Source organism: Cyanistes caeruleus, chromosome 3 (assembly GCF_971803275.1).
Source record: "Cyanistes caeruleus chromosome 3, bCyaCae1.hap1.1, whole genome shotgun sequence".
NCBI classification, from domain to species: domain Eukaryota; kingdom Metazoa; phylum Chordata; class Aves; order Passeriformes; family Paridae; genus Cyanistes; species Cyanistes caeruleus.
Genome location: NC_141703.1, coordinates 40,536,098 through 40,563,286, shown reverse-complemented (window position 1 = coordinate 40,563,286; position 27,189 = coordinate 40,536,098). Strand labels below are relative to the sequence as shown.

Here is a 27,189-nt window from a genome sequence, read left to right as displayed (position 1 = left end):
TTTTATTTTTTTTTTTTATTTTTATTTTTTTTTTCATAGTAAGCCACATATGTTTCTTGGAAAGAAAGTTAGACTTCTGTTTTCCTGTATTCATGCTTGGTAAACCTTTTACTTTTAAAAATCTATTTTATTGTATATCTCTGTAATGCCACCTGGTAATAGTGCACTAGGATCTTTGCAGTTTTTTCCTCTATTTTTTGGTGAAATTGCCTTTTCCTTATCTTTCAAAAGGCTCTCTGAAACTACACTGTGGTAATCCCATTGTTTCTCATTGGACACATGAGTTTCATATTGCTGTATATGTGGGATCTATGTGTGGGTGTTGTCATGTCCATCTCAAAATTCTCATTTTTCATGTGAAAGTGCTGAAAATTTTCCTGCCTCTTTAGCTTCCAGTCAGATTCTTAACTACAAAAGATCTGTGTAATGAATGGAACCAGCTGAACAAAATAAAATGACAAAAATCTGCCTCTTACCCTGCAGAAGAGGATGGTGCTGACAAAACTGGGTTACCACCTTGGGAATTTGTAATTCCATGTGTCAGACACTAGTGCAACTTCATAATTTTATTAGAGGACGTGCTGCATTTTAAACAGCAAGCTTTTAGCTTTGCAGAACACATTTTAGTTGGGTTAGTCTCTAACATAGGTTTAAATATATTTAAATGTAATTTTAGATTGGGTAGTTAAAATTAATGTTAAAAATAAATTTTAGGTAAGACTTCATTTCCCTTTGCTTTTTCCAGATTGGACAGTAGAAGCATTTTAATACATCATCAAGGATGCTGATGTAAACTCCAGGAAGAAATACCTAAGAAAAACCTAAGTTTGTTTTATGAAGCAAGTTAGCTTATCATGGAGCAGTGATGTTAAGGTTTTTGCTTAACAACTGTCAAGGTATATATACAGGAAGGTGCTAAATGCCTTTGATACGGGTCTGGGAAGTACCTTGTGCTTGCTGCTATTGCAGCTAAAGGGAAGTGTGGCTGTGTCTGAACAAGCTCCATGATCTTCATCTTGTGCAAAGCATGAACGTGATAGAATAATGAAAGGTTTCAGTTCAGTGATTTGAATATTGTAGGTAAAGTACTTGCTGGCAGTGAGCGTATGGCAGTAGACTAATGGAGAGGTGTGGAGGTTTTTGTGGCTCAACAGTATTTCAACTGTGTTGAAACAGTATTTGTTAATTGGTTGGTGTGTTTGAGGAGAAAAAAAATCTGCCTAGTTTTAGCATGGTTAATTTTTCTTTCACTTGCACTTGGTGCCTAAAAGAGAGCTCGTTCTTCTGCTTTAATTGCTATAGTATTGGGTTTGCATGGCCAGGTTTACATAGTGGGGCTGCTACAGGGGTGGCTTCTGTGAGAAGCTGCCAGAAACTTCCTCCATGTCCAGCAGAGCCAATGCCAGCTGGCTCCAGGGCAGACCCTGCTGGCCAAGGCTGGGCCGATAAGAAGTTATAGTAATGCCTCTGTGGTAACATATTTAAGAACAAGGAAAAACCCAAAGTTTTATTGTGTAGTTGTAGTTGCAGCCAGAGAAGGGCAGGTGAATATGTGAGAGGAAGAGCTCTGCAGACACCAAGGTGGGTGCAGAAGGAGGCAGGGGGGATGTTCCAGGTGCTGGAGCTGGGATCCCTCTGCTGATCTTGGTGAGGCAGCTGTGCCCCTGCAGCCCATGGGGGTGCAAAGATCCACCTGCACCCCGTGGAGGAGCATGCTCTGGAGCAGGTGGTTTCCTGAGAGGAGGCTGTGAACCACTGGGACACACATGCTGGAGCAGGGTCCTGGCAGGGACCTGCAGACCCCTGGAGAGAGGAGCGCATGCTGGAGCAGGGGAGCGACTCTCTGAGCAGCAGCAGAAACAGTTTGTGATGAACTGACCATGACCTCCGTTCCCTATCTCCCTGAACCACTGTAGGGAGGAAGTAGAGCGTTGGAAGGACAGAGGGATGGAGAAAAGATGTTTTTTAAGCTTTATTTTACTTCTCATTATCCTGATCTGATTTTGTTAGCAATAAATTCAGTTAACATCCCAAATTCATGTCTGTTTTGCCCATGACAATAATTGGTGAGTGATCTGTCCCCATCCTTATCTCAACCCATGAACCCTTCCCTGTATTTGTCTCCCCTGTCTGGCTGTATAGGGGAGTGAGAGTGGCTTTGTTGGATGCCTGGCACCTGGCCAGCATCAAACCACTACAGCCAGTAATTGCTTTGATGGCTTTAAGTGTTGCTGAATCAGTATTAGTAGACTTACAGTTATTTATACACGTTTACTGTGTTAGTAACTTTCCAAAGAAAAACTGTGCTATTTAAACCTAGCCTATTAAGGGGTGTTCTTTCATATCAGTAGTGAGGGTACTCCCTCCTTTTCCCCTTTGTGATTATGTAAGTACTTTTCTGCATTTATACCAGTATCTACTTCATTTGCCACTGTTGAATAGAAAAACTGTCTAGTTTTAGGGAAGTAGCCTTTATAACAGCTTGTGCATAAATATTTTGATGGCTAATGGTTTTCAAGGAGATGAAAATGTTTTCAATTCACTGCTAGGAATGAGCTAATAGCTCTCTGTTCTTAGGCAGTTAATACTTTATTGATATTTTGTAAAGTTTTCAGAAGGGTTTTATTGAACAATACTAAACAATGTAGCTTTTTGTAATTTAGTTGCAATGCCTTAATGCCTCCTCAATATTAACTGTTTGAATATTCATTCAGAGTCATCAAAACCCCATTTTTGTAAGACTGTACCAACTGATCTAGTGAAGTGTTCATTGGTTTTTGTTCTGTCTCTGCCCTATACAGTAAAATAGCTGTATTCCCTTTAACAGCTCCATATACTTTACATTCTGTTTACTTTCAGGAGTAGCATTAAGACACTTAGAAATGTGGCTGTAAGATTTCTGCTTGTCTTGTTTTTTTGGTTTAGCCTAAGAATACTGGAAAACAATAAAAAATGCCGGAGTGGTTTTGAAAATATTTTCATGCTCATATATGTTCATGTCCACATTCATGCACCTGTATGAAAATTGTCCTTGCCTCCTCTACAAGCACAAGAGTTCCTACAAGGGGAGATAACCACTGTAGTCAGCGCTTGTGGCTATTTGTAAATGCCTTCTGGTTTTCTCAGTGAAATAAATATAAAATGAGTTGTTGTGCATTAAGATTTTTCAACTGGTACCTCTGCCATCTTTCCATCTCAGACTTGACAGGCAGAGGTATAAGGTGCTACACCACGTTCTGATGCTATGTACCACAAGATTGTCGTCTTGTTTGCCTGAAGTTTTCCAGGTTTTTGTTGCATTTGTATTTTACGGCTGTCTGTAGGAACCATAGTCAAGGGAAAGGTAAAATCCAGAGTTAGGAAGAGAGATAACAAGGCTGTATGATTGTGGATGTTTAAAACTTGCTGCATAGCCAAGTAAACACTCAAAACCTAAGAAATTTCATAATTTTGTGCCCATTGTTGTAACCTGGCTGAGGGAATGAGACAGATAGCTTTCCATGGCATGCTTTGTAGCAGTCAGTTTAAATCCTAAAAGCATGGAGCAGCACAGAGGTCAACACTTAACAATACTGCTGTGGATCATTCTTGTTGTGGCTCCTACTATTAACCACAAGATGGTGCAGTGAAATGAATTGCAGCTTTTACAGATTCTTGCTTCCAAGTCAGCAGTGCAGGAAGATTTAGCTATATGTGGTGGGGGAAAAAAATTCAAAAGAAAGTTTAGTCTAGAGGGAGTAATATGCTATTTTTAGAAATTTTCTGAGTGGTGCTTAGCACACAGATGCTTCTTTCATTGCAAAGTGATTAAACAGAATAGGAAAATTACTAAACTAAATAGTGGATTATTTAGGCATTGGATTTTATTGGTATCAAATTTTTTCTCTTTTATATGTGCAGTGTGTGTAAAGGAATATTTAAAATTAAAAAGAGTTATCCATGATTAAGGTATGATTGTGATACAGAAACTTTTTTCTTCTAGATCTTTATGGCCTTGGTAATCTTAAATTTTGTAATGAAAAAAACAGTTATTTACTACATATTTCCCTTAGGATTTGCACTTTATTAGAAGTGGATATCTGCCAACCTGAAATCAGAACAGCTGATTCTGGGCCCAGTTGAGATTCAGGGGTACTGTCTTGCAGTACCACCTGAGGACAAATGCATGGTAGTGCATGATCCCAGTGGTAGTCTTTGGTAGTTTTACTACTAGAATAATGTTAGGAAGTATCCCTAGTACCCATTTTTCCCCCCACTTTTTCCTTGAATTGAAGATATATTCTCTTTCACTCTTTGAAAACGTGCTATCCAGGTTGTAACCAAAGCAATGTGTCAGACCCCTCAATGCTATTGATGTTTAAGACGCTGTTCTAACTCCTTTACAGATAGCCACAGAAGGCTGCATGCATTTTCTTTATTGGGCTCTGTGTCTCTTTTGGGCTTTCTCAGTGAAGACAGGGAAGTTCAGAGATAGATATCAGCACCTGTATTTTTGCATAGTTCACAAGAGAGATTCTAACTCTGACTTGGCTGGGTCAGTTTGGGGGAAAATACTATTCATCTGAAGTTTTAGCCAAATGGTGTCTGTGAAACTCATGGCAGCTATGCCAGTAAAATATCCTTGGCACTGAGCAGAGATTAAGCACTCTTGCTTCCCTCCTGCAACACCACCACTCCAGCACTGTACACTGGTACTATCTCTGTACTGGAGCCAGGAAAAGGTGTGTGTCAGGTGACTGGAGCCTGATACTGGTGTGGGAAGAAGTGAAGGTGTTTATCCTGAGAACAGTTAAAGGTCTCTTCTTGTAAGAGTGGTTGGTAGAGTTGGTGCAGTCTCCAGATCAGCTCCTGCATGACATGATCCCTAAGCTGTGTTTTTACACTCAAGCTAGTTTGCTGAATGCTGTGGTTCATGGTGATAAACCTTTAATTTTCTGCATCAGAAGTGGAGTCTTACCACTGGCAGAACCTGGTTGTTCCTTCTTGTGGCAAGCAACCCTACAACCATGATCAGTCCCTCTAAGAAGAGCTCCAAGAAATACCTTTGATACCTAGAAAACATCAGCTATCTAACAAAGCTTCATCTTTAATTTTCCTTTGTAGTTCCCTATCTCATAGAAAGAGTCAGCATGAACAGATCGGAAGAGTGAATATGAGTCCACAGAGCACTTGATCATTTACTAGGACTGCTTCTGTTCTTGTGAGAGTTAACCCCTTTGGCTCTAGTACTTAACAATATTAAAGCATTAAGACTTACTTGAATGCCTTACATGATCTGTCCACATTAGAATAACTCTTGTGAGGTAAGAGGAATTATTAATTCCTGGTATTCCTCACCAATTCTACAAGATTTTATGGTGGTGTTAAATATGTTTTTGGCAAAATTTGAAGGAAATTAAAACTTGCCTTTTTTAAAAAATAACGCATAGCAGTGATATTTTCTTGGTGAATACTTCTTGTGGTTGTTTTGTGGTTATAAATAATTTTTCTTCATTTAAGACTGGTAATGCCACTAATGATATGGTTTCATCAAGGAAATAAATGTATAATTTACCCTGTTTTCTATGATGATGCCTAAATATTCCACTTTGTTGTGATCAGAGGAGAGTATTTCACTGCTGTAACCAACTGAATTTGAACTGAATCTGTTATTTTTTTACCTTTTTTCACTTTTTTTCCCCCTGTTTTCATTGCAGTGTAGAAGTATGTATTTTTCTATGGTGTTCAGTTTTTTATTATTTTTTGTGTTTGTATTGAAGTATCTGAGTTTGACAAAGGCATGGCTGCCTGAAGTAATTTTCATCTGTTGTCATGCCCATGGTACATCCATTTCTACGCTGTCTTAGTTGATGTGTCAGCCTGAAGGATGTTACAACCATGGTGACTGATCCCCCCTGCCTCATGGTCTACAACATGAAAGTAGACTGATCTAATGTCAAGGATTATTTCTTTGGGATAAACACCTGTGGAGGCTGTCCTGATTTTTGACAGAGAGATTTTAAGAACAGAATCTTTTTCTCCAGAGGAAACCTTTCCGTGGATCTAAAAAAAATACGAGAAACCACTTCCTTCAACTGTCTTGCTAGAGGAAACCCCTGAGGAGATGGGTAATAGGATATAAGAAACCTCAGAAGGTATTTTCAGCCTTACATGCTTGTTTTTAGCAGGACAGACTTGATAAAAGAAGGGAAGACAGTTTCCAAAGGGCTGAGGGATTGAGTAGCTATGGAGCTGTAGCATGGTTCTTCAGACTCCTGTGAAAGCTGCTGCAGTTAAGAAGCACTTTGTCCTTTTTCAGTCTCTATGCTTCTGGAAGTGTTTCCAAGAAGATGTGTTTGAGAGTGGGAAGGAGCCTTTGAGTTCAACCATTTCTGGCTGTGCAGCAGGCCAGCAGCTCCCTGTCGATTCCTGAAGGGGACGTGTAGCCCTGTGGTGCCTGAGGAGGAAGCTGTTCTGTCAGGAATTAGCTCCAGCCTGTGCTGGCATGCCACAAACTCACAGTGACAGAGTTGTGTGGCGTCTCGCCGGTGCTGGTGGTTACCTACCTGGCTGCATCACACCTGCTTGTCCTAGCCAGGTAACAAGCTGCACCCTCACTGCAAGAGAGTTGGGTTTTACTAGCAAGTGCAGCTGCAAGTCTGTACAAATTGGTCAGCACAATAAATTGATTTAGAGCTGCAGAGGACTCAGTAGAAAAATGGGGAAAATGTAAGACTGCTCTGACTTCAGAGCAGATGATTAGTGTTTATTTTATCTGTTACAATTGCTAAATGGAAACTAAACTTGTATTTGCCAACCATGAGGCACAGATCAAAGACTTGCACAGCATAAGAAAGTAATGCATAAACATATGATGTCTTTTAGCTTTAACAAGACATTTTGTAATTAGATTTATGTAAATCTATGATGTCTTTTAGCCTTAACAGGACATTTGGTAATTAGGTTTATGTAAATGTATGATGTCTTTTAGCCTTAACAGGACACTCGGTAATTAGATTTATGTAAAAGAGAAGAAACACAGGTTTTGTCTTTTAGTGTTTGAGCAAGGTTTTCTAAACAACTGTGCTGCCACTATGCTAATTAATCATTTTCATGCTGGAGAGGGATCATAAAGGAATGACCTATAGCTTTAAAACTTCCTGGGACTACTGCTTGTGTATGTTGCTGAATAATTAAAACTTAAAATCAGCATTTTCTTTCAATTGCTGAGTTTGTGGCTTTGATCAAACTTTGTGAATGCAGACTGAGTGACTTGCAAAGTTAATAATGTACTGCTGCTGCTTTATTGCAACATCTGTACTTGTCTGACTATAACTAGAGAGATGCCAGCACATTAACTCAATACACTTTCTACCTGAAATATCAACTTAATTAGGATCATTTATCAAAATGACACTTGTTTCATAAGGCCAAATCAAATTGATTACTGTTGTTTCTGCTGCACTTGTGCCAGCGTTAAGAGCAATACTTTCAGAAACAAAGGTGTACAAATACTGCATTGCATGAAAAGATACTGCTGAAGGAAGAACATTTTAAGAGTATTGAAATCTATAAAAGAAAATAAAAAAATTAAACCAATGCAGTTGCTTAGTCTTTATGATCATCTTATCTGAATAGCTTCCCCTCATACAATGGGGAATAGCAAAGAAAATTGTCACAGTTTTATAGATGGGGATTTGAGAATCAGAGACACCAAGGCTTAGACTTCAAAATGTGTATACTCACCTTAAAAGCTTTTGATGAGACCAGGAGTTAAGTATATATTTATCTTCCAAGTTTCTGAATTTAAGTGACCTGAAGATCAGTTGAAGTCAAATGATGTATTTCATTGTTTGGGAAAGTGCTACTCAAAACCCCAAACCATTTACAATTCAAAGAGCTAAAACATTAATTTATTTTACAGCAGGGTACTTTTCTAGTGTTTTAATGAAGGTTGTACTCAGTAAACATATTTCTTAAAATGAATTCTGTTTGGATCCTCTTCTAGATGTTCTAATGTCATGTGCTCAAAACTTCATGAATGGTATCGGTTGACACCATCTGTGACCTGACTTACACATAATTTGGTTTGTATGTTTAAGGTTATGAAGTTGGACTGACCTTACCAGCCCTCCAATTCTCTTTGTAACTCAGAATTTGAACTTTAAAAAGTGGATAGGATCAGCTGGGGGAATCTGAGTGTTTAAGTAAATCTAATAAAAACTCAGCTAACATAGAAAGCTGAGCATTGCCATTATGAGTAAGATAATGTTTTCTCTTCAAAAATGAGAAGTTCAGAGGTGGGATTGAGTCACTTGACTTTTGCATATCAAGTTTTGGTGAAGGATATGGAAAGAAATATTAGGTGCCATCCAAATGACCTCTAGTGAGCTCCTGAAATGGGATATTCACAAGTTAGGGGAAGAATGCAAGTTGGGTCAAAAATTTGTTTGCAAACTAAACACAGAACAGATTTCAGTATTCCACTTTTGCAGGGAATTATTTTATAGTCCTGATGCTCATCTGTCTGAAGACATCAGTAGTTAGTGTATTAATTATATAGGTGTTTGTGGCAGAGGTGAGACCATCTGCTGAAATGTTGAAGGGATGGTTTCAGAATTTCAAGGGAGCTTGATAGTTTGGAGAAGTGGTCCTGTGCACTCCCAATTTCCTTGCCTATGTGCCTGTGTGGCAGAAAAGGCCTTGGCTCTATGTAAGCTCAGTCCACAAATAACAAAAACATCTCTGTATTATCACCCCTCTGTTCAGCACAGATCCAAAACAGCCCCTTCCCAGCCACTGTGAGGAAAATTAACTCTACCACGGCTGCAATCAATGTAAGCTGCAGCTGATCACTATTCAGTGATGTCAAGCTCTTTTGATGAAAGTCAAGTTACACTGGTCTGCATAAAAAGGATCATTGTCTGCAGGCATGTGGCACAAGTAGTTAAGTTTTTCTTCTGTTCAGCCTTGCTAAATCCTGTGAATTATTCTGCCGCGTTTTGGGCGCTGTAAGAGAGAACACAATACAGAAACACAATACAGGTGAACACAATACAGAAGAAAGAAATAAGAATACTCAGGGTCTAGAGTATGTGATTTCCAAAGGAGAAACCAAGAGACAAAATAATTTATTCTAACCTGTAGTAATTAGTATATTTATATAAATCATAGTGCCTACTTTTATACTCATTTTTTCCTCTGAGCTATTTTTTTAATTCTTAGCTGGTGCGTATCTGATTTCAAGAGCTTACAGAACTGATGTTGATGACATTGTTAAGGAAAAGTTATGGGTCTTAAGTCCCACCTCGGAAATGTACTTGTTCATATCACTGAACTCCTCATCTTTAAGGAGGAAACATTATTCAGAAAAATGTGTAAAGTATGTGACTTCCAGAGAAGTAGTTTATTCCAGCCTGCAAAAATAGAACTGAGAACTGATGTGTTGATTTGGCCTTCATGACCTAGGCTACTGCTTTTTGGGGTGTATGGAGAGTCACTTGGAACAAGTGCTAAACCATGTGTAAATAAAATCATATTCACTAAAAGCAAGAGAAGCAAGCAGCCTTATTTTTGAGACATCTTATAGTTTTCAGTTAGTTGTGAAGATTATTTTCTTTTTACTTCAGTGGAAACTGAAATACAGAGATTGAGCATATCAGATTTACATGCTGGTTTTCTACTTTCATGTTACTATGCATAAAGAAACTTCTCAGTAGAACAAACAGCTTTGTCTTGAAATGATGAAAAAAGCAAGCACCAAACACCCTTGTGTTCAGTCTTTGTTTTACGTTGGTGACATTGCAATATGCCATAATTATTTTTCATACTAAAAGAAGAGAAAGTTGTTGCTACATTGGTTTTGCAACTGAAATTGAAAATACGCTTCGTTCTGGCCTATTTATTTTTAATTCTTTCTCTTCAGTTCTTTTTGCCTCTAGCAAAATACCACTTCACTCTAGCAAACTATTAAAAGAAGCAATATCCATGCTGCTTGTTTGGCCCATTCCATCAGTGCACGAAACTTCAACAAAACCATCAGAAGAGACTTTTCTATTGCACTCGCATCACTTACCGAATTGTTCTGTTGGTAATTTTTCTGCACTGATGTCTTGTTTACCAGCTGTTTTTTTGCCTTATTATGGAGAAGCTTAGCCCTTTGTTTGTTGTGCTTTTTTCATATTTGGTGACTGAAGTGTCCGTCATATCAATTACTGGAGCATATCCAAAGAAGGGCAACAAAGCTGGTGAAGGATCTAGAACAGAAGACCTATGAGGAACAGCTGGAGGAGCTGGAATTGTTTGGCCTGGGGAAAAGGAGGCTCAGAGGAGACCTTACTGCTCTCTAAAACTACCTGAATGGAGGTTGTTGCAAGGTGGGGGTCGGTCTCTTCTCCCATTAACGATTTAAGGAGTGGGTAGAGGGAGGAGAGACCCTAGCTTGTCAAAACAAGCTGCCCACTAAAACCTGAGCTAACAAGAATGCCAACACGATAGTAGATCTTTCTTTTATTACTGACTCCTGATAAACATCTGCGGTAAGTATTTTACCTTACTTGCAAGCTAGGATTATGAGACCTGGTGTTGCAAAGGTTGTGAAGAATAGGCAGGGTTGTTATGAGTATATATGAGATTAATAAAAGTTGAAATTTGTCTGACAGAGATGCTGCTTTGTATGGGAGGGAGTGAAATGGCAACACTTCATTTTGCTAAAAGATTAAAAGAGTTTAATCATATCAAGAACACCCTGAAACAGAAAATCTAGTGGCATGTGTTTACTGTAATATCCTATTAGAGGAAGTAATTTCTATTCTAAGTAAAGTAATCACACCTGAAATGATAGATATTGGGATAATTCGCTTCCTGTGACTGTAAATGCTGTACTAAAAATTCCAAGTGAAATCTGTGCAGAAGAAAAGTAGCTATGATGATATTCATTACTGCTATGGAAGAAAGTTCATTTGGATTTTATGTAGGTTAAACTTGCCTGATGTTACTGGAACAGAAAGATAAAAGCTTGGTTTTGAGTGGACTCTAGTTCGAGAGGAACCCTATGCCTGCTCTGGTTGACCTATCTACTGAATGTGTTTCACTAGAAGAAACTGGATTGAGAGCATAAGAAGATCTTTGCTCTAAACAAGTAGAAACTGAAGAGGTATGACAGTGATCTCTTCCAACGTGACCCATTCTGTGATCAAGTCAGCTGGGAGGAAGATGAACAGCATGTGCTGTGTGCTGTTTTGTGATAGTCCAGGCCCTTGGTTCTGCTTGTAGATCTACCAGTACCTTTTGGTGGGTATGTAGTCAGTGAACTCAAAATCAAGTTTGAAAACAGTGTGGGTTTTATTTAACAACAACAACAAAAGGAAAGAAAAAAGGAGGGAGTGAGGTTCAAGTCAAGTCAAAACATTTGTTGCTACATGAAAAAGCAGAAAGTTGCACAGTAGAATTGAGTTGACACAGGTTGTTGAGGAGCAATGAAATTGTCTTGTGTCTCCAGAATTCCCTGGTGACACCAAAAGAACTTCTTAATAATTTCAGGAACAAACTACCTAAGCTTCTTAAACTAATAAAGCAGCCCTATATATATAATATTTTTAATAATTAAAAATACTTTTCCTTTGAGTAATTAGTTAAATTTGTCCCTTAAATAATTTATTATTTAACCTGTCTCTCTGGATTGTTGCTGCATGAATGAAGTACCTGATGGAACTCGCATGAAAACTTATTAAATCTCTTCTGGACTCTGTTACCCAATGCTTGGCAGAGAAGAGAAGGCAACAGGGCTTAGTTGCAAGTTAAAGGTGTTTCATACAGAAACTTTTGAAAAATACACTTATTGCCAATGAAAGATGCTACTGTTCTGCCAAAAGCAGATCCCTTTCAGTGTTTCCTAATGCTTTATTCTTGTCTTCTGCAGGAGATGTCAGTTAACATCTGAATGTGGGTGTTGGGGGTGTTCTGAACTGGATGTAAGACAACATTATTAAACAAGTGTTTTGAGCATTTCAGTTTTAGCAATGTGGTAATTTATTCCAACTTGGAATTCATTTGAGGACTTCCCCTGCCTCAACTGAAAATTGCTCTAGATCTTAACTGAATAGTATCTTTCTTTATAGATATCTTTTATAGATACTGAATGAGCATCTTTCTTGTTTTTAATACTGTATTTTTATCCCTAAATGATCTACTCAAGAATATTTTTGGCTTTTAAGTGTAGGGAGAAATAGCAAAGCTCAAGGTAAAATTTAATAAAGTTACCTTTGCCTTTTGTTAACGTTTTAGTTATCTAATTTATGACTGGATATACTGCCAAGCTGAACACTTCATAATGGCCAAGCCATTAGTTCCGGTCATTGTTCTGTGTCTTGTTACAGCATGGCAACATTTGGTAACTTGAAAATGATCAGTGTTCAAAACAGTAGCGTAATTAATTCCAGTAGGCAACCAGGAACAGCACTGGAGAACTAGTTGCTATTAAAAGGCTGTGAAAAGTTGTTGAGTATAAAGCTTGATTAAAATTAAAACATTCTTTGTGGCTAGGGCTTACAAATGAAGGAATGCAAGCTGAGGCTGTCTCAGATGGCTTTGGAGCTGAGGAGAAAAGTAACTGAGGTAAGCTTAAAAGAGCAGAATTCCAGATGCTGGTATGGGGAGGTCCAGAAGATGGTTTTTTGTAATTGCTTTGCAATAATATTGGATTTCTGTTGGCTATCAAGTTTGTTTCTGACTAAGAGGAAAAGAAGTCTGTTTTAGGGCTACTTTCAAGTGTTGTACAGAAGTCTTTTGGAAAAAAAATGCTGAAATTACAGAATACTTAAATACATCTTTTGCTGAACACTCAAATATGGTAAAGTCGGTGAAAATATCCTCTGTTAACCAGACTAGTTGAAGTTTGGGATTCATGTTGGTGGTTAACAATGTAGTGACTACTGGTGAAAGTTCTGCTGACGTAAACTTCTCATTTAAAGAAAATACTAATAACTTTCAAGAAAGTTTAAAAAAAATCTCCTCTGCCTCTGAAGTTGTTGATGATTAAGGATTTTGTAATGCTGGGAGTAATTGCTTTAATTAGCTATTAAACAGGTTTCAGGGTCAATGTAAGAACAAGTTTCACTCTTTCATTTGATTTAGTAGAAGCAGGTAATGATTATTTTTTTTTTATTATCTTTACTCTCTTTAGAATTATTTACTTAGCACATGGAAGGCAACAGATATTTGCTATTATAAAATCAATTTCATGCCTGACTAAACTATCTCTTCCACCTCTGTCATTACTCTTGGTGCTTGGGGTGTTATCTTAGGCTTATTTGTGTTTATACAACTGGATTGCAGTGGGCCTTTGCAATAATTATTTGGGGATTTTGGACCCTGCAGCAACAAACAAAAAGATGTTCAAAATAACAGATGTGCAAGTATGCTTGCACATGATTGTTGTATTCCTTCCTTATAGAAAAATGACTGCTTAATTTTGTATAGTGTATAGAGCTCTGATGCTGAATATTTTCAGCTGTAAGTTTCCCTTTAAATGGAGGAAGAAACAGCTCTGAAGAGATAGGAAAAAGTATTTTTATAGAAACTCCTATTTAGTCAAGTGAAACTTGTAAGTAAACATCTGCAGAACAAGATCTGACAACTATAATGTTGACATTTAGCGGTTACTGTGTTCCATACATCTGTAATATGTATCTTCTGTGTTGATATTTTTGCATTTTGAGCTGATGAGTCCAGTAATTGAATAGAATACATAGCAGCTTTTGAATTCAACTTCTCAAAGAGTATGTACAGAGTTAGTTGTCAGAATGAAGTCATGTTTCTTTATCATTTTTGGGGGGATGTCTAGCATCTGTAAGTCAGTTAAAATGCTGTGGTATATGAAGGAAAAAAAAACCAAGAGATACTGTAGAGGCAAAGAGCAGATACCCGATTCCCACAATGACAAGCTCTGTGTGGATGTGATTTTGGTGTTGATAAGCTGAACTAGTTTATTTCAAGTAACTGCAATGACATTCAGGTTTATATCCTGAATGACATGGATTTGAAGAGCTGCACTCTTCAGATGTTAGATCACCTTTTGTAACATAGTAGAAGACGAGGCTTTTTTCTTTCCATCAGGGTAATGGTTATGTTTTGGAATCTGGAAGCTGTTTTCTTCATGGTCTGAGTGCCTGAGAAGTGAACTACTCCTACTTGCTTGTGGCGTTTTTTTGTAATTTCTTAGGGGCAAAGGAAAAGCTTGTGTGAGTAGGGTTGTGCTGGACCTGGATTCTAGCTGCCATTAACAAGTAGGTTGTCTCTGGTGAAATAAGAGAGGAGATGCAAACCAGGTCACTGTATCTTTCATAGCTGTGAAAGAGGAGGTTCTCCTGCCCTGTTATGTTTTTGTTCCCATTTTAAGATTCCTCAATAATATTTTTGTACTATTCTTTTCCTCCTGCGAAATACTCAGCATTGCCGGTATTTTCCTGTTGATTAAAAAAGCACTTGTGCAATCTGAGCATCAATGGGTGCACCTGCAGTGCACAGGTATGTAGGAGACAAACTGTCCTACAAAATATATAAATGAAGATATCTTTCTACTCTCAAGTCTGTCACCCCCCCTGCTCTCTGCAGTGGCAGATGGGCATTGAACAAGGCGTGTCCTGTGGCACTGTGGAGGGTGCCAAGCCAGAACGCTGGAGTTTTCTTATCTTGCATTAAGGAAAAAGAAGGGAACAGGGACAGGTTTACAATTGACACAGTCATATTCCTGCTCTTAGTTATAATCACAAACCTACGCCTTTTCTCTGAGATCTCTTATTTCTTAGGGCTTTCAGCGCTTTCACAGGAACCAAGATGCTGAGTCTATCCAAGTGGCTTGTTTTATCATTTTTCACGGCTGTGTTTCTCTTGTGTGCTGTGTGCATCAGCAAACTGTTAAAATGGAGCTGAGAAAAATGCTGCTCCTTGCAAGCTATTGAAATCAGGTTATAATACAAGATGTTAGTTTTGAGCTGTACACTGAGCATTTCAGAACATTAGAAATGTGAAAAATTGAAAAATGAAGCTTGAATTGCCTCAATTGAGTTGGTTGTTACAACTGAGAAACCAATAGCTCTTTTAAAATATTATTTTATATCTATTGCTCTATCTTGATCAAAGTCTTAGAGTAACTCAACTATAAATAAATCAGTGTAAATTTTGATTTTGAGTGTGCTGTGAGGTTTCTAACTGTTCTTACGTAGAAAGCATGTCTAAATGACTTACAGATGCTAAAAGGAGTATTTTCGAGAACTAGTAATTTAAAAAATGCTCTAGCCTGCACTGTGGAGGAGTGAGTCTATATGAGAGTCCTTTCACCACCATATATATGCTTTGGAGGCTTGTCATAGGAGCTAAGTACTGTTTCAGGAAATAAATCTCATTATTTCTTTTTGATATTGATTTCATTCGGTTTTCTGACTTGCTTGGGAGAAAAGGTATCCAAGTTGTTGGGTTTTTTTTCTTTTTCTTAATAAAGGAGTTATGGTGGCCTCTCTCCCACACAGTCAATGGATATAGCACTTGTTACTAAGTTCAGGCCAGCACCTGTGTTTGAGGAGATTTGGGTGGGCTGTGCCAGTCTAGCAGTAAGTAGAAGTTGTGCTATATGATAGTGCTCTTTAAGAAATTGTGGTGGGACACACTTTTCCAGTGCAGCCAGAAGTGATGATGTTCTAAAGCAGTGGATGTTTGGGGGCTGCTCTTTCCCTTTGAGTGAGTTTATATGTTTGTTTATACATGCTCAAGTTGGAAGGAATCAACAGTGGGAATAGGTATAAATTGCCTCATTTCCTACCAAATTACTTTGCTTTCTGAATTAAGCATTAAATGGAAGGAATCTGAAAATAAGTAGGGTGACTTCGTATTGAGATTAGGGGGCAGAAAAAAACGTAAAAAGGAAAAAGAAAGAATTTATGAAGTCCAAATAGATTGTGTCTGTTGTGGTTATTTGGCTTTTTATTTTCCAAATTGAGCCTGCTGTTTTCATCATTGTGGGAAGCCTCCAAAGAGAGACAGCCATGTAGAGCCTAAAGAAGCTCTTGGCAGGAACTGTTAAGAGTCACCTTATATAAACTTTGGAGTTCCTGTGCCTAAAGGCCTCTGGATTTTTTTGTTATTTCATTCTTGAGCTTGGGGTGTCATGTTTAGGTTTCATGGTTGAAAAGAGTGAGTGAGGTGATGTAGTCTGAAGCTTCTGGGGTGGACACCCAACTATGAAGAAAAGTTGAATTGGATCACTCCTACTGTGATAACCTTGCAACATGGTGGTTATTGTGGTGAAAGTTTGCTTTGTCTTAGTTTGAGTGCTTAATACAAAATCTGTGTTTGATACCTGGTTTGGCTTCATGTAACATATGGTGACACTTCAGTACTGTTCTATACATTATTTTTACAATAAATTTGGTCTGGAGGATACTTTTTTAGTTAAAATTGTGATTATGAGATCAAATTATATCCTCCTTTTGTTCAAGAGCTCTTGTCTAGGACATGTTGATGTGTGTTCAGTGTGGTTTCTTAGTAGTCCTGCTGTTTGTATGACTTCCCCTTTCTGTTGTTGCAGCTTCACTTTTAAAGCAGTGAATGGCAGAGGAGAAATCCTGGTTTCCACTCTGGTTAAAATTATTTTAATAAGGAGAAGTAATTAAGTTTCTGGGTGTTATTCAGTGATTCGTTAGTTGACAATGAAATAGCCTATTGATTTTTTTTTTCTTCTGTTTTGTTTGTTTTAAAGACAATGACTTGAATTTTAAGATGTAATTTCACCCTATCTGAGTAATAGTATTTGCCGCCCATGTTTCCATGCCAGCTGTTCAGGGGTAGGACTGAAATAGCAAGGCAGCTCTTCTGTCAGCTCTTCATTATCTGGGGCAAAGTCTGGAACACAACAAAGGAGACTGGAAAAATCCAGACAGTTTGCTTATATAAGATGTCATAGAAATGCTGCCAAGAGAGGTGTCTGCGATCAGCTTGTAGTTCTTGAGCTGTAGTTGAATACCACTCAGGGTTGCTTCTGCAGAACAAGAATACTGTCTCCATTGTGCGCTTTAATATCTTGGGTAGGTGAATATATAGCTCCCTTTTTCTTGTGCCTCTGCAGGACTAGTTCGTAGGTAAGAGATGGCTTTGTGCTGGAGACCGGTGGTATCCAAAGTGGGATGGGTGCACAATCCATTGGTGTGTAGAAAACAAACATTTAGGTACCACCAGTGAAGAAAAGAACAGATAATCTCCTGTCCAGTTCCTCCTGCATGGACTCCTTCAGTCCTCTTTGGTGTTCTACCTTTTGGTGGAACTTGAGACCCAAATATGAGGATATGTTGACTAGAACAATGCTAGTTATCTGTTTGCTTTGTTTATTGCCACATTAAATTTAACAGAAGTATTGTCTTCCCTTTCTATCATCCTTTTCTCAGAGATTTGACTAGTTCATGTGTTGACTGAAATTTGGAGCCACATCTCTTTTGACTTTGTGTGCCAAGATGGCATTGTCAAAATCCTTATTTAAAGGAATGCAATAATTAATACAATTAATGACACATTTTAAAGTGTGTGAGGTTACCCAGGCTGGGGCTTTTACATGTTTTTTGGTGCAAATCTTTTTATCATGGGTCAATTATTAACAAAGTTTGTTGGTAATTACATATTACCTGTAATAGACAAAAACAAACCCCAACCAGAATGTGGAATACACTCAACTGTTTTAATGCTTGATTTGAACTTTTATCAAGTATGTCTTGTATCTTTTTGTATTTGGTAAGAACTCTTTGTTTGTGAGCATTCTTTTGTGTTACTACCTCTTTACTGTGGCTATTTATTCCTGCCTTTTTGTTATCCCCAAAACTTAAGGCATACATAACTTCTATCATGCTGATTTTCTTTTGTGTGGTTCAGTACTCTGTCTTCAGCAGGAACTAAGTACCTAACCGTGTTTCTGTAAAAGTTTCAAAAGACTGTTGCTTGTGTATATTATTAGATAAAAGGAGAGGAGAACTGAGGACATGATAAGTTACGACTGTGCATTCCAAAGAGAAGCAGGTCACTAAAAACTGATGTCAGGGAAAACTGGTTTTTTTTGATTACTTTTTTTTTTTTCCTAAGAAGAGCATAGATGTTCTTTGTAAAATGATACCTCTTTTCCTTTCACTCTTTTTTTGTTCCTGCCTTCTCACACAATTACTGTGCTGCCTTTGCTATTGTTAGGAACAAGTGAAAGCTGGTAGGTCTGTGGGTAGACCTAAAATTGGTTTTATTTTTAAAGGAGTTGGTGATGTAAGCATCAGGTTATCTCCAAGTACAAGTCAGAATTAACTGAGTTTTATGACCTCAATAAAATCTTCACATACAAAAATTACTCCAAAATTAGTACATTTACTGATGTTGCAAGAGTCCTGGAAGTCTTGAGCATTTTTTCAGGTGGATTAAGTTGATCTGACTGGTGATGAAGATAATGTAATTCAAAAGATCATTTAATTGTTATCTATGCCCCTAGTTTTTAGGTTATCTAAGTAAATTCCACGTGTAAATCCTTGCCATCTTTTATATTATACACTCTTACTGAAATCAGGTTATAACCAAATGGTTACAGAATACAAACAATGTGTGGGTAGTGTACATGGACTAAAGCTTAATACAGAAATAATTGTGAGAATTTTACTCAAATTAGTAACCGTTGTTGCTTGCACTGCATGAAGCTCAGTTATATATTTTCACTAAGAGTTCCTTATTATAAACAGACCCCCTTTCCCCCAGAGTTGTTTCCATGGTTTTTTTTTTGTGAACAACAGGATTTGTATGAATAACAAAGTGTCTTTAACGCTGAGTATGTTTAACACAGTTAATTTTTAAAGGTGGTCATGTGTGTCAGCACAATTTTACAACAAATTATGTTAATTTAATTTGTGAAGTTCTTGGCATGAAACTGATGTTGGATGACAACATTTTATAAACTGTTACCTGAATCACAATAATGGAACACACTCATTAAATTGGGCTGTTTTTCAAGGACCTGCTAAAAATTCCCGTGTTGGCTCCAGGTTGGTGGGTGCGGTTGTTCCCAGGAACTGCCATGTGTCATGAATTTTGCTTGGAAACAAGAAACTAGACATAGCCACTGAAGAGGAAAGGAGGGTTAAGTTTCTTACCTCTCAAGTCCAATCAAAGGGTAAGGTGATGCCTCCTGCTAATGAGGAAGTGGTGGATGCAACAGCATCTCTCTCCAGTGCCTGCTGTATCACTGGCAGCGGCTGAAAGAATGGAGGTGTGACGTACCTGGTTCACCCTTGGGACTTCAGTACTTCGCAGAGTTTCTCATTCTTTAGCCTGCCTTTAAAATTTATGAAGGCTCTTAATGTGTTCAATCTCTTTTGTGACAGATTTTCTTGGACTGATTTTCTAAGTGGAAAAAATAAAGTTTCTAGGAGTGGTTGTATGTGTCACCATCTAGCCAGAGGTGATTATCTGCCATCAAAACCCGTCCTAAGGTGTTATGAGGCCTTGTTTGAGTAGCAGTTCTGAGGGCTAAAAAACTAACTGCTAAAGTATGTATCAGCTAAAAACCAAAAGGTTTGCCTAACATGCTGTGTTTGCAAGATACTATGCAAATCAATAAGAGCCTTGAAAGTTGCCTTTTGGTTAGTTGTGTAGATTTGTATGTCTGCATGTGTTGTAAGGTGGGTACAGAGTGTGCATTTTTATCTGTCCCAGGGATTTGTTTACTATGCATGCTAAAGGAAATACTGCTTGTTGGCTTTGTTGCAGTATTAAATGTAATTACTTTCTGTGTATTTTATCTGGGGATTCGTCTCTAAAGGTATTCTGTGAAAGTAACTGGAGTTTCTCAACTCCATGGAACTCAACAGTTAGCTTACAGATCTTGGCATGGTGAACAGTAGTCTATATTCTCCAACAGTTTCAGTGCAGGGCTAAATTCTTTAACATATTTTCAATATGTGTTTCTTTGTAGCAGTGAGAACTGTTCAAAGATTTTGTTCTTTCTTCTAAGTGCTGTGCAGGGAGTCCCAGACACTCTTCAAATTCTATTTCTCTTGTTTTGTATTGGAGAAAAACTATTAAATGAACCTCTTTTAGAAAATGGAAATAAATGTGAGTTCTGTTATAGATACTGTTCCGCTCTGTAGGCAGATTTTGGTTCATGTTATTGAAAGAATTGTTTTGATTCAGAAACTGTTCCTGATGAAAAGCTTTTATTAAAGTAGCAATATCTGTATCTTCCAAAAAGATAATTCTGAAGTCTTCTCAGTGTTTCTCTCATCTTGTAAAACATGTATTATGTTAACTTCTCCCTGTTCAAACTTTGGTTAACCTATTATGGCATATTGCAAAGCAGCCACTTTGTCTCTGTTTTAGTAACATTCCCCCTCCTGCCCCAAGGGAAACTTCGAATATGCTGTTTCTGTGGAATAAATTCCTTTTCTATTTGATGGAAAATAAGAATAATATAAATTACCGTTTTGTTTTAGGTTTTTTTCCCCCTTTGAGAAGCCTTAATAAGGGTCATGTTTTTATTGTTCTTGCACAAAAATATATGAAAGTGTTGCCACTGTTGACAGCTTATCAGCATACAGTGATAAATGAAATTCAGAGCTGGGGAAAAAGGCTATATGAAGATTAAGTGCAAACAAAAAAAATTTATTCATGTCACTGGGGATATATAACACTATCATATCTTGCTTCCCCCTGCTACTCTTTCTCTTTGCCTCTAGCTACCTTTACTATATTGGACTTTCATTTAACTGCCTTACTTTGTTAATGTAGAATGTATGAAGGTTTCAAAGCATTGCTTCCTGGGATATTATGTCTAGGCTGCATATGTTGCAGAAAAAGGTGCAAACTTGGGTTGCTGTACATATATTACTACTTAGACTCTTTCCTACCTAGCCTGAAAGTTAAGGCCTATGAGCTATAATTGAAGCATTGCTTCACATATGAAGAGTTGAGATTAGTTCCTTTGATGCCTTCTGATGTCAATAACACAGCTTGGTTATGTAACAGAAACTTCTTACAAAGATTTATTTGTAATCTACAGATTTTCATGAAAATCAAGGATGATATAAATATTCACTAGTAGGTCTGTCAGCTGAACTAGTCATATATGGAAGCCAAGTTTTCTTTTTATCTTTGCTAGGCAAAAACCTTTTTTTAATCTTATTCTGAATGTGATGAATACAGCTTTGATGTTTAGGACAAAATTAGAGGATCTTGCATTGTCAAAGCGTCTGAAAATGGCCATTACCCCAATGCTTTTTAGTCAAAATATGCCAATAAAATATACAAATGGTTGCACTGACTTAAAGTAAAGTCTCCTGTTGGCAATAGGATAGTGACTTTCATTGTCACTGGACAAAGACCCCAAATTACTCTCCTAGCCTATGATTTTGCTTTTTATTGCTTGAAGAAGTTTTAGTCCAAAAAAACACATCCTGTTGCTTTTTAAATATATGAAACTTCTCATGTCTGTTGCAGGTACTTGACCAAGAATAACAACTAGTGAGGAATGCCCTCTGTGAACTTGACACACATTAACTTCATTTAATGTTCCTAGGTTATTAAATTGGAAGGTTCACTGAACAGTTGTTCTGTTCCATTTCCATGTTATTCATTATCTTATAAATTACTGTTGTTCTCTGTTACCTCAGCTTCTGGACTGAGGAGTCCAGGTGCCTTAATGGTTCCCCAGGTCAATCTATTCCATGTGTTTCAAGGTGCTTGCTGTCCCACTGTACTAGCTTGAAATCAAACCAGTGAGAGATCGCAAGTCAGAATTATAATTTAATAGGAAAATGATAAAAAGAATAAATGCAATAATATCAAAAACACTGACAGAGTCAGAATACAGCCTGGAACCCTGTTAGGGTGATGGTAGTCGTCCAGATGAGGTGGTCTTGTTGAAGCGTGATCCTCTGGAAGAAAGGGGGTCTGGTCTTCAGCTGAAAGTCCAGCAGTAGCTCCTGTCCTCTGGAAGTCCCGTAGGTAAGGGCTGCTGTGGTGTTCGAATTCTCAGCTTATATCCAGTATGGAATGCTTGGCTCCTCCCTCGGGGAGGAGCATCTCACAATGGGATGGTGAGTCATGAGATAAGGCCTTGATGAGCCATTAACAGAAAACAGTCCAGGAGGAAGTTATCTCTGAGTCATGCAGCAAGGCAGTGGTGGGCCCATTAACAGGGGACAATACAGGGGGAAGTTATCTATGAGTCATGGGGCAGGGCATTGATGGGCCCATTAACAGAAGGTAGCCCGGGGGGGGGGGGGGGGAGGCAGGGAGCACTGCCTCACCTGGTTTCAACAGTACATGAGGATGGTGATAGAATATACTGCAACCCAGGACACCCACTCAATAACTTTCCCATTTACATCCTTTCTGTGCTAAGAGGAATGGGAAGTGCCCAGACTATTGCAGGTGCAGCTGTTCTAAGAATTTGTAGCAGGCCATGATGTTCACTGCTCCTGCTGCCAAATAATTAGTTTGTCTATAGTTTGTCTGTAGATAATAGAGTGGATCTGAAGAGATTCCCACAAAATAATTCTAAGCAGTGTGTTTCCAGAAGGAGTCCTGCCCATTTATTTTTCTTTGATTTTCTGGCCTTTGTAAAGTTGTATATCCAAGCAACGACATTACTCTTACCCTGTGGCTGCTTTGTGTCTTAAAGAGCTTTTTGTGAACAACACTGCTAGTGCTCAATGGGATTTCTAATTTGCTTTTCTTGTATGTGGAATCTTCTTGAAAGGTTTTCCATTTGTGCTACTTACGGTTGAAAAGTGGCATTATTAGTTTTTGTGTCTTTTCCAGATTGTTCCTTAAATATTTTTAGGCACGATTTATTGTCTTTAATTTGCTGGCCTGTTAGAATTATAATTTTGTAATTTCAATAGGCGCAATATATTTTTTTTTCTTCTAACAGCCTGTTATTATTTTGCTCAGTCAAATGACTTCCACTTGTATTTTCTCAAATACTTTCATAGTGTGCATCATTTTACCTTTTACTACAGTGCTGTTAAATAGTGGTGAGATTACCCACAAAGCTTTTCCTTTCTATAACATTTTGCAAAAGCTTTGTGATATTTTCATGCTGCTTTCTTTCTTAAAATTAAGCACAATGCTAGTGAACCCTTCAACTTCTGTTACTCCTGCAGGAATGCTGTATCTAAACACACTGTGCCAGCAGTGTTTAGGAACTGTTCAGCAGTTTTAGGAACTTGGTGTGCTAATTCGAGTCATATCGAGTTTGCTTTACCTTACACTCTTTCAAATTTGAACTCGATCATAACTCTTCATTTGGATCCTGTGCCACATCCAAGCACTCACCTCTGTGAGGTTTTCATGTTTTCCATTGTTCTCCATGTTTTCCAGCACTGATGCTGTTGCTTAGCCTTGCAGCTTCTGATTCCTACAGCCTGTCACTGCCAGCGTCAGCATCTAGACAACTCCGTCAGCTTGCCTAGACACAGATTTTCAGCCTAATGTTTCCTAGGCTTCTGAAGCCCACTTCTACCCTATTTGTTGGCGTGGTCAAGTTAGTTGATTTGGCTACGCTGGAGTTGTTCCAGTCCTTGTGAGTTAATGGATTTGATGGCCCACTGTTTCTAAGATGAGTTTTGGTGACAAACTCATTTGCAGACACTTCCTTTTGCATGTCCACAGTAGGGGCTGGTCTTGCTCCTGTGAGCTGACAGCTTACCCCTGACCAGGTTTCCACCTTGACTCTGCTGTTGTCAATGTCTTCTTCTCAGCTTCCTTCACAAAACAGCGTACACTTCGTCCAGGAAATGTGCATGTGGGTGGTCTGCTGGTGGGGAGGACCCAGCCATGGATCTCCCAGAGCCCACTCTTAGTCTTTTGCTTGTACAAGACTCTCCTGGAGCATTCAGTTAGGCTGGAAAAATTTGGTCACCTCTCTAAATTCCCCACTTGCTGTAGTTTACTGGTTCTCACTATTTCTCTCTGCTAGTTGTTTCAAAATTTGCTCTCCAGTACTGTCCTTCACCAAAAATAACAGGTCTAAGCCTCATGTCTATATTTTTGTATTTATTTCATCATTAAATAAGGAGTATGTGTTTTCAAAAGTTATGCAACTCCTCATATGGGTGCATTCACATTAGTGTAAAAGGTTACAGGAATGATCTTTGCTATCAAAACTGTGTTTTACACTGCTGTAATGACATTTGTGTAGCTTGTAACCTTAGAGATTATTTCCAAAATGGTTCTGCTAATAGCATATGGAGAGTGAAGTGACAAGCCTTCAGTGAAATTCTGAAGGTCACCAATGAAAAAAGGGCCATTGATAGCATAATAGATAAAAGTCAATTGCCTTTGGATTTATTTCCTTCATCTTTCAACAAGGTCTTCTTCCTTTTCCCCTTGAGATCATTTTCTAGCGTCCCTGTTTGATATAATTTGGTGTGGCTTCTCTGAAACTACACATATGACACCACCACCCCACCCCAAAATGTTGCAGGTCAGACAGGAAAGGTCATGTAGTCCATTGTTGTGCCGAGGCAAAGAGTTACTTTCAGATAAGCATTGTCCCACCCCAAACCCCTTGTGAAGGGCAGCCCAGGAGTTCTGATTGGGTTTGAGTCCCTGGGGGGTTTCTCCCTTGCTGTGTTTCTAATGGTCCCTGACCCTGAACTCCACCCTCAAGGGTGGAGACCCTCAAGAGTTCTGTCCCTCAAAAACCCCTGCCTTGCCTTGGTTTGGGGCTTTCTGTTCTGGATCTGAGTTTGTTGCCGTGCTGAATAAATGGTTTCATGAAGGGGAGCCCATCTCGGTGTTTCATGCTGGTCCCCAGAATCCTGCTGCTTCTCTGGATGAGATCCTGAGGTTCCTGACTGCAACAGTCCACTCCCTTTCCTCAAGCAGGGCTGTCTAGAGCAAGTTGTCCCGTAAGGTTTTGAATATATGTGGTGAATATATATACTCAAATAAGCATAAACACAATATATACTCAAACACAACGTGCTGAATGTTTTTATTTCATTAATGAGGTGATGGATAATAGATTGTTTAAAAGTTTTTTGCCTTCACTTATAAGCATTTTGTAGATATCTCCTTTGTACTCAGCTTCTAGTTTTTGTAGAATTTGCAGGAACTTAATTATTTTTGAGTATCCAAACTCTTTATCAAATTTAGTTGAAATTGGCCAGCAAATTTAAATGTGACAAGTGAACAGATGAGGGACTGCCTAAGCCTCATTTCCCTGGAGACTTAGCCAGTCCAAGTTAAAAATGTCTCTATTTTTGGGTACTTTTTGCATTACCAAAGTAATGTAGCATGAAGCTGCTCAACTGTGCAGGGGAGTTAAGGGCTGGAATCTGCTGTTCAATGTGTATTGTGAGTGGTGCTGTTCCTTGCTGGTGATGAAAGCAGTGTATGTAAAGTCTGTCCTGAAAATTGTTAAAACATATCTTTATTAAGTGATAATAATAATATTAAAAGATGGTATATTTTCTAAAACTCATTGCCGAAGCGGGAATTATTTTCCACTATCAAAGAAGCCTTTGTATTTAAATGAAATATGTTGAGTTTCTTTGTCACTTGTGAACCTTATTTTTCTGTTTTAGCCTTGTAAAAGCTCACTGAAGTCAGTAAGTGTGTTTCCTATCAGATTCAATTTCCTGAGAGCCCATCTGTTACATCTCAGAGAACAGAAGAGGTAGAAGTAACTTCCTAGCAAGTACATCAACGTCAGCTCAATAGAACAGCAACTCCACAAGGGTTTGTGCCTTATACAGTAAATTAAGTTGTTAGGTACAGCAAAAAGATTAATGTTGTGACTACTAATCATCCTGTTCTTGGCTTCTCTTAACTCTTAATTAAAAAAAGTCAAGCCTTCCTTTAATTAAGGCAGCTTCAAGGAAAATTTTTTAAATCCAGAGACTTCATAAAACATCTGAGTATATTCAAGCAAAGAGTAGTACTCTGTAGAATGTTACATGTAGCAGTTGTGGTAGACTGTGTCATGAATGGAAAACTTTTCAAGGGGATGAGAAATGTTTTCATCTGTACAGCAAATAATAGCATAATATGCTTGTAAAGTGTCATTGTGATGACCAACAGCTTAGGATCTGATGATACTTTCTTCATGGGTTTAAGCTTTGGATCCTGAACAGTGCTTGGGTGGAGAAGGACGTTTCCTTCATCTAAGCAGTACAAGGCAAACTGCAATTAAAAATTCCTGATTTCAGACGTAAAAGTCTACTTACCATTGGGCTCATAGCCAGACTATGAAATGCTGTGTTGCCATGTTATGGAGAGGTAGGGGTCTGTTACAATACTGCACCTTTTTAATTCTCCTCTCCTCCTTTTTTTTGTCTTTTTCTTCTTCCCCTCATACCCTGCTGCCCATGGCAGATGAGTACAAGTGGGATAAGGTATTAAACCGGTAATTTGAATTGTGTGTAATGACAGGAATGCAGCATGAATGGAATTAGGTGATTTGCTTGTTTCTGCTTAATATTTTAAACTAGTGAGATCCAATTAGAAATGCTATTCAACAATTAATGGGAAAAACAAATGAGAATGTGGTAATTGCATGGTGGCTTAACTGTGCCTTGAATTAAGTTTAAAAATGTATTTCAGGTACCAGACAGAATGTAGGTGTCACACAGTGGAATAGGTAAGTCTGCATTAAGCTTTCACATCCAGACCTCTCCCAGCATCTAAGACTTCCTGAAATCTCCCATCAGAATCTACTTTATTCTTCATTGTGCAGATGGTTTGGATATATCCATCCTGGAAGAAACACTGCTCTTAGTGAATGAAAAATGAGGATTGGATAGAATAAATTCACAATTGGATTATGTGAGTTTTACTCGCAAGGACATTTCATCCTGGTTTCCAGGCATGGAGACATGGTGGAGGTCAAAGGCTTGCTCTCTGTCCATCAGCTGACTTGTCAAATGCATCTTCCTTTCCATAAAATAATTTCTGAAGCTATTGGCCAATTGTCAAATTGGAACAAAAAATAAGGTTCCCAAAGGTGCTGGATTTCCTATTCTGTGACTGCTGAAGCTAGGAAATTAACTTTCTCCCTGTTGGGAGGGGAACCTTTGCCTGTCTCTAACCTCCCCCCTTCTCTATCTTGTTCCATGTAGTGTCAGTGAGCTGATTGGTCATCATACACCTGCTGGATCCTGTACAGGGTGTATAGGTGTCAGACTGTACTGTCCA

At 38.3% G+C, this 27,189-nt stretch overlaps 1 protein-coding gene and 1 long non-coding RNA gene across 2 annotated transcripts in view; one reads left to right on the top strand and one right to left on the bottom strand.

Moving 5' to 3' along the window:
- Window positions 1–27,189, top strand: part of HS6ST3 (heparan sulfate 6-O-sulfotransferase 3) — a 271,118-nt gene that overhangs the window by 33,089 nt on the left and 210,840 nt on the right. The gene's annotated exons all lie outside the window — the stretch shown is intronic.
- Window positions 1–27,189, bottom strand: part of LOC147654104 (uncharacterized) — a 49,993-nt gene continuing 22,804 nt past the window's right edge. Inside the window, exons 2-3 of the long non-coding RNA XR_015284451.1 lie at window positions 22,354–27,001; window positions 1–21,737 (exon numbers count right to left, since the gene is read on the bottom strand). This is a non-coding gene — a long non-coding RNA (uncharacterized LOC147654104). The remainder of the gene's footprint in view (window positions 21,738–22,353; window positions 27,002–27,189) is intronic.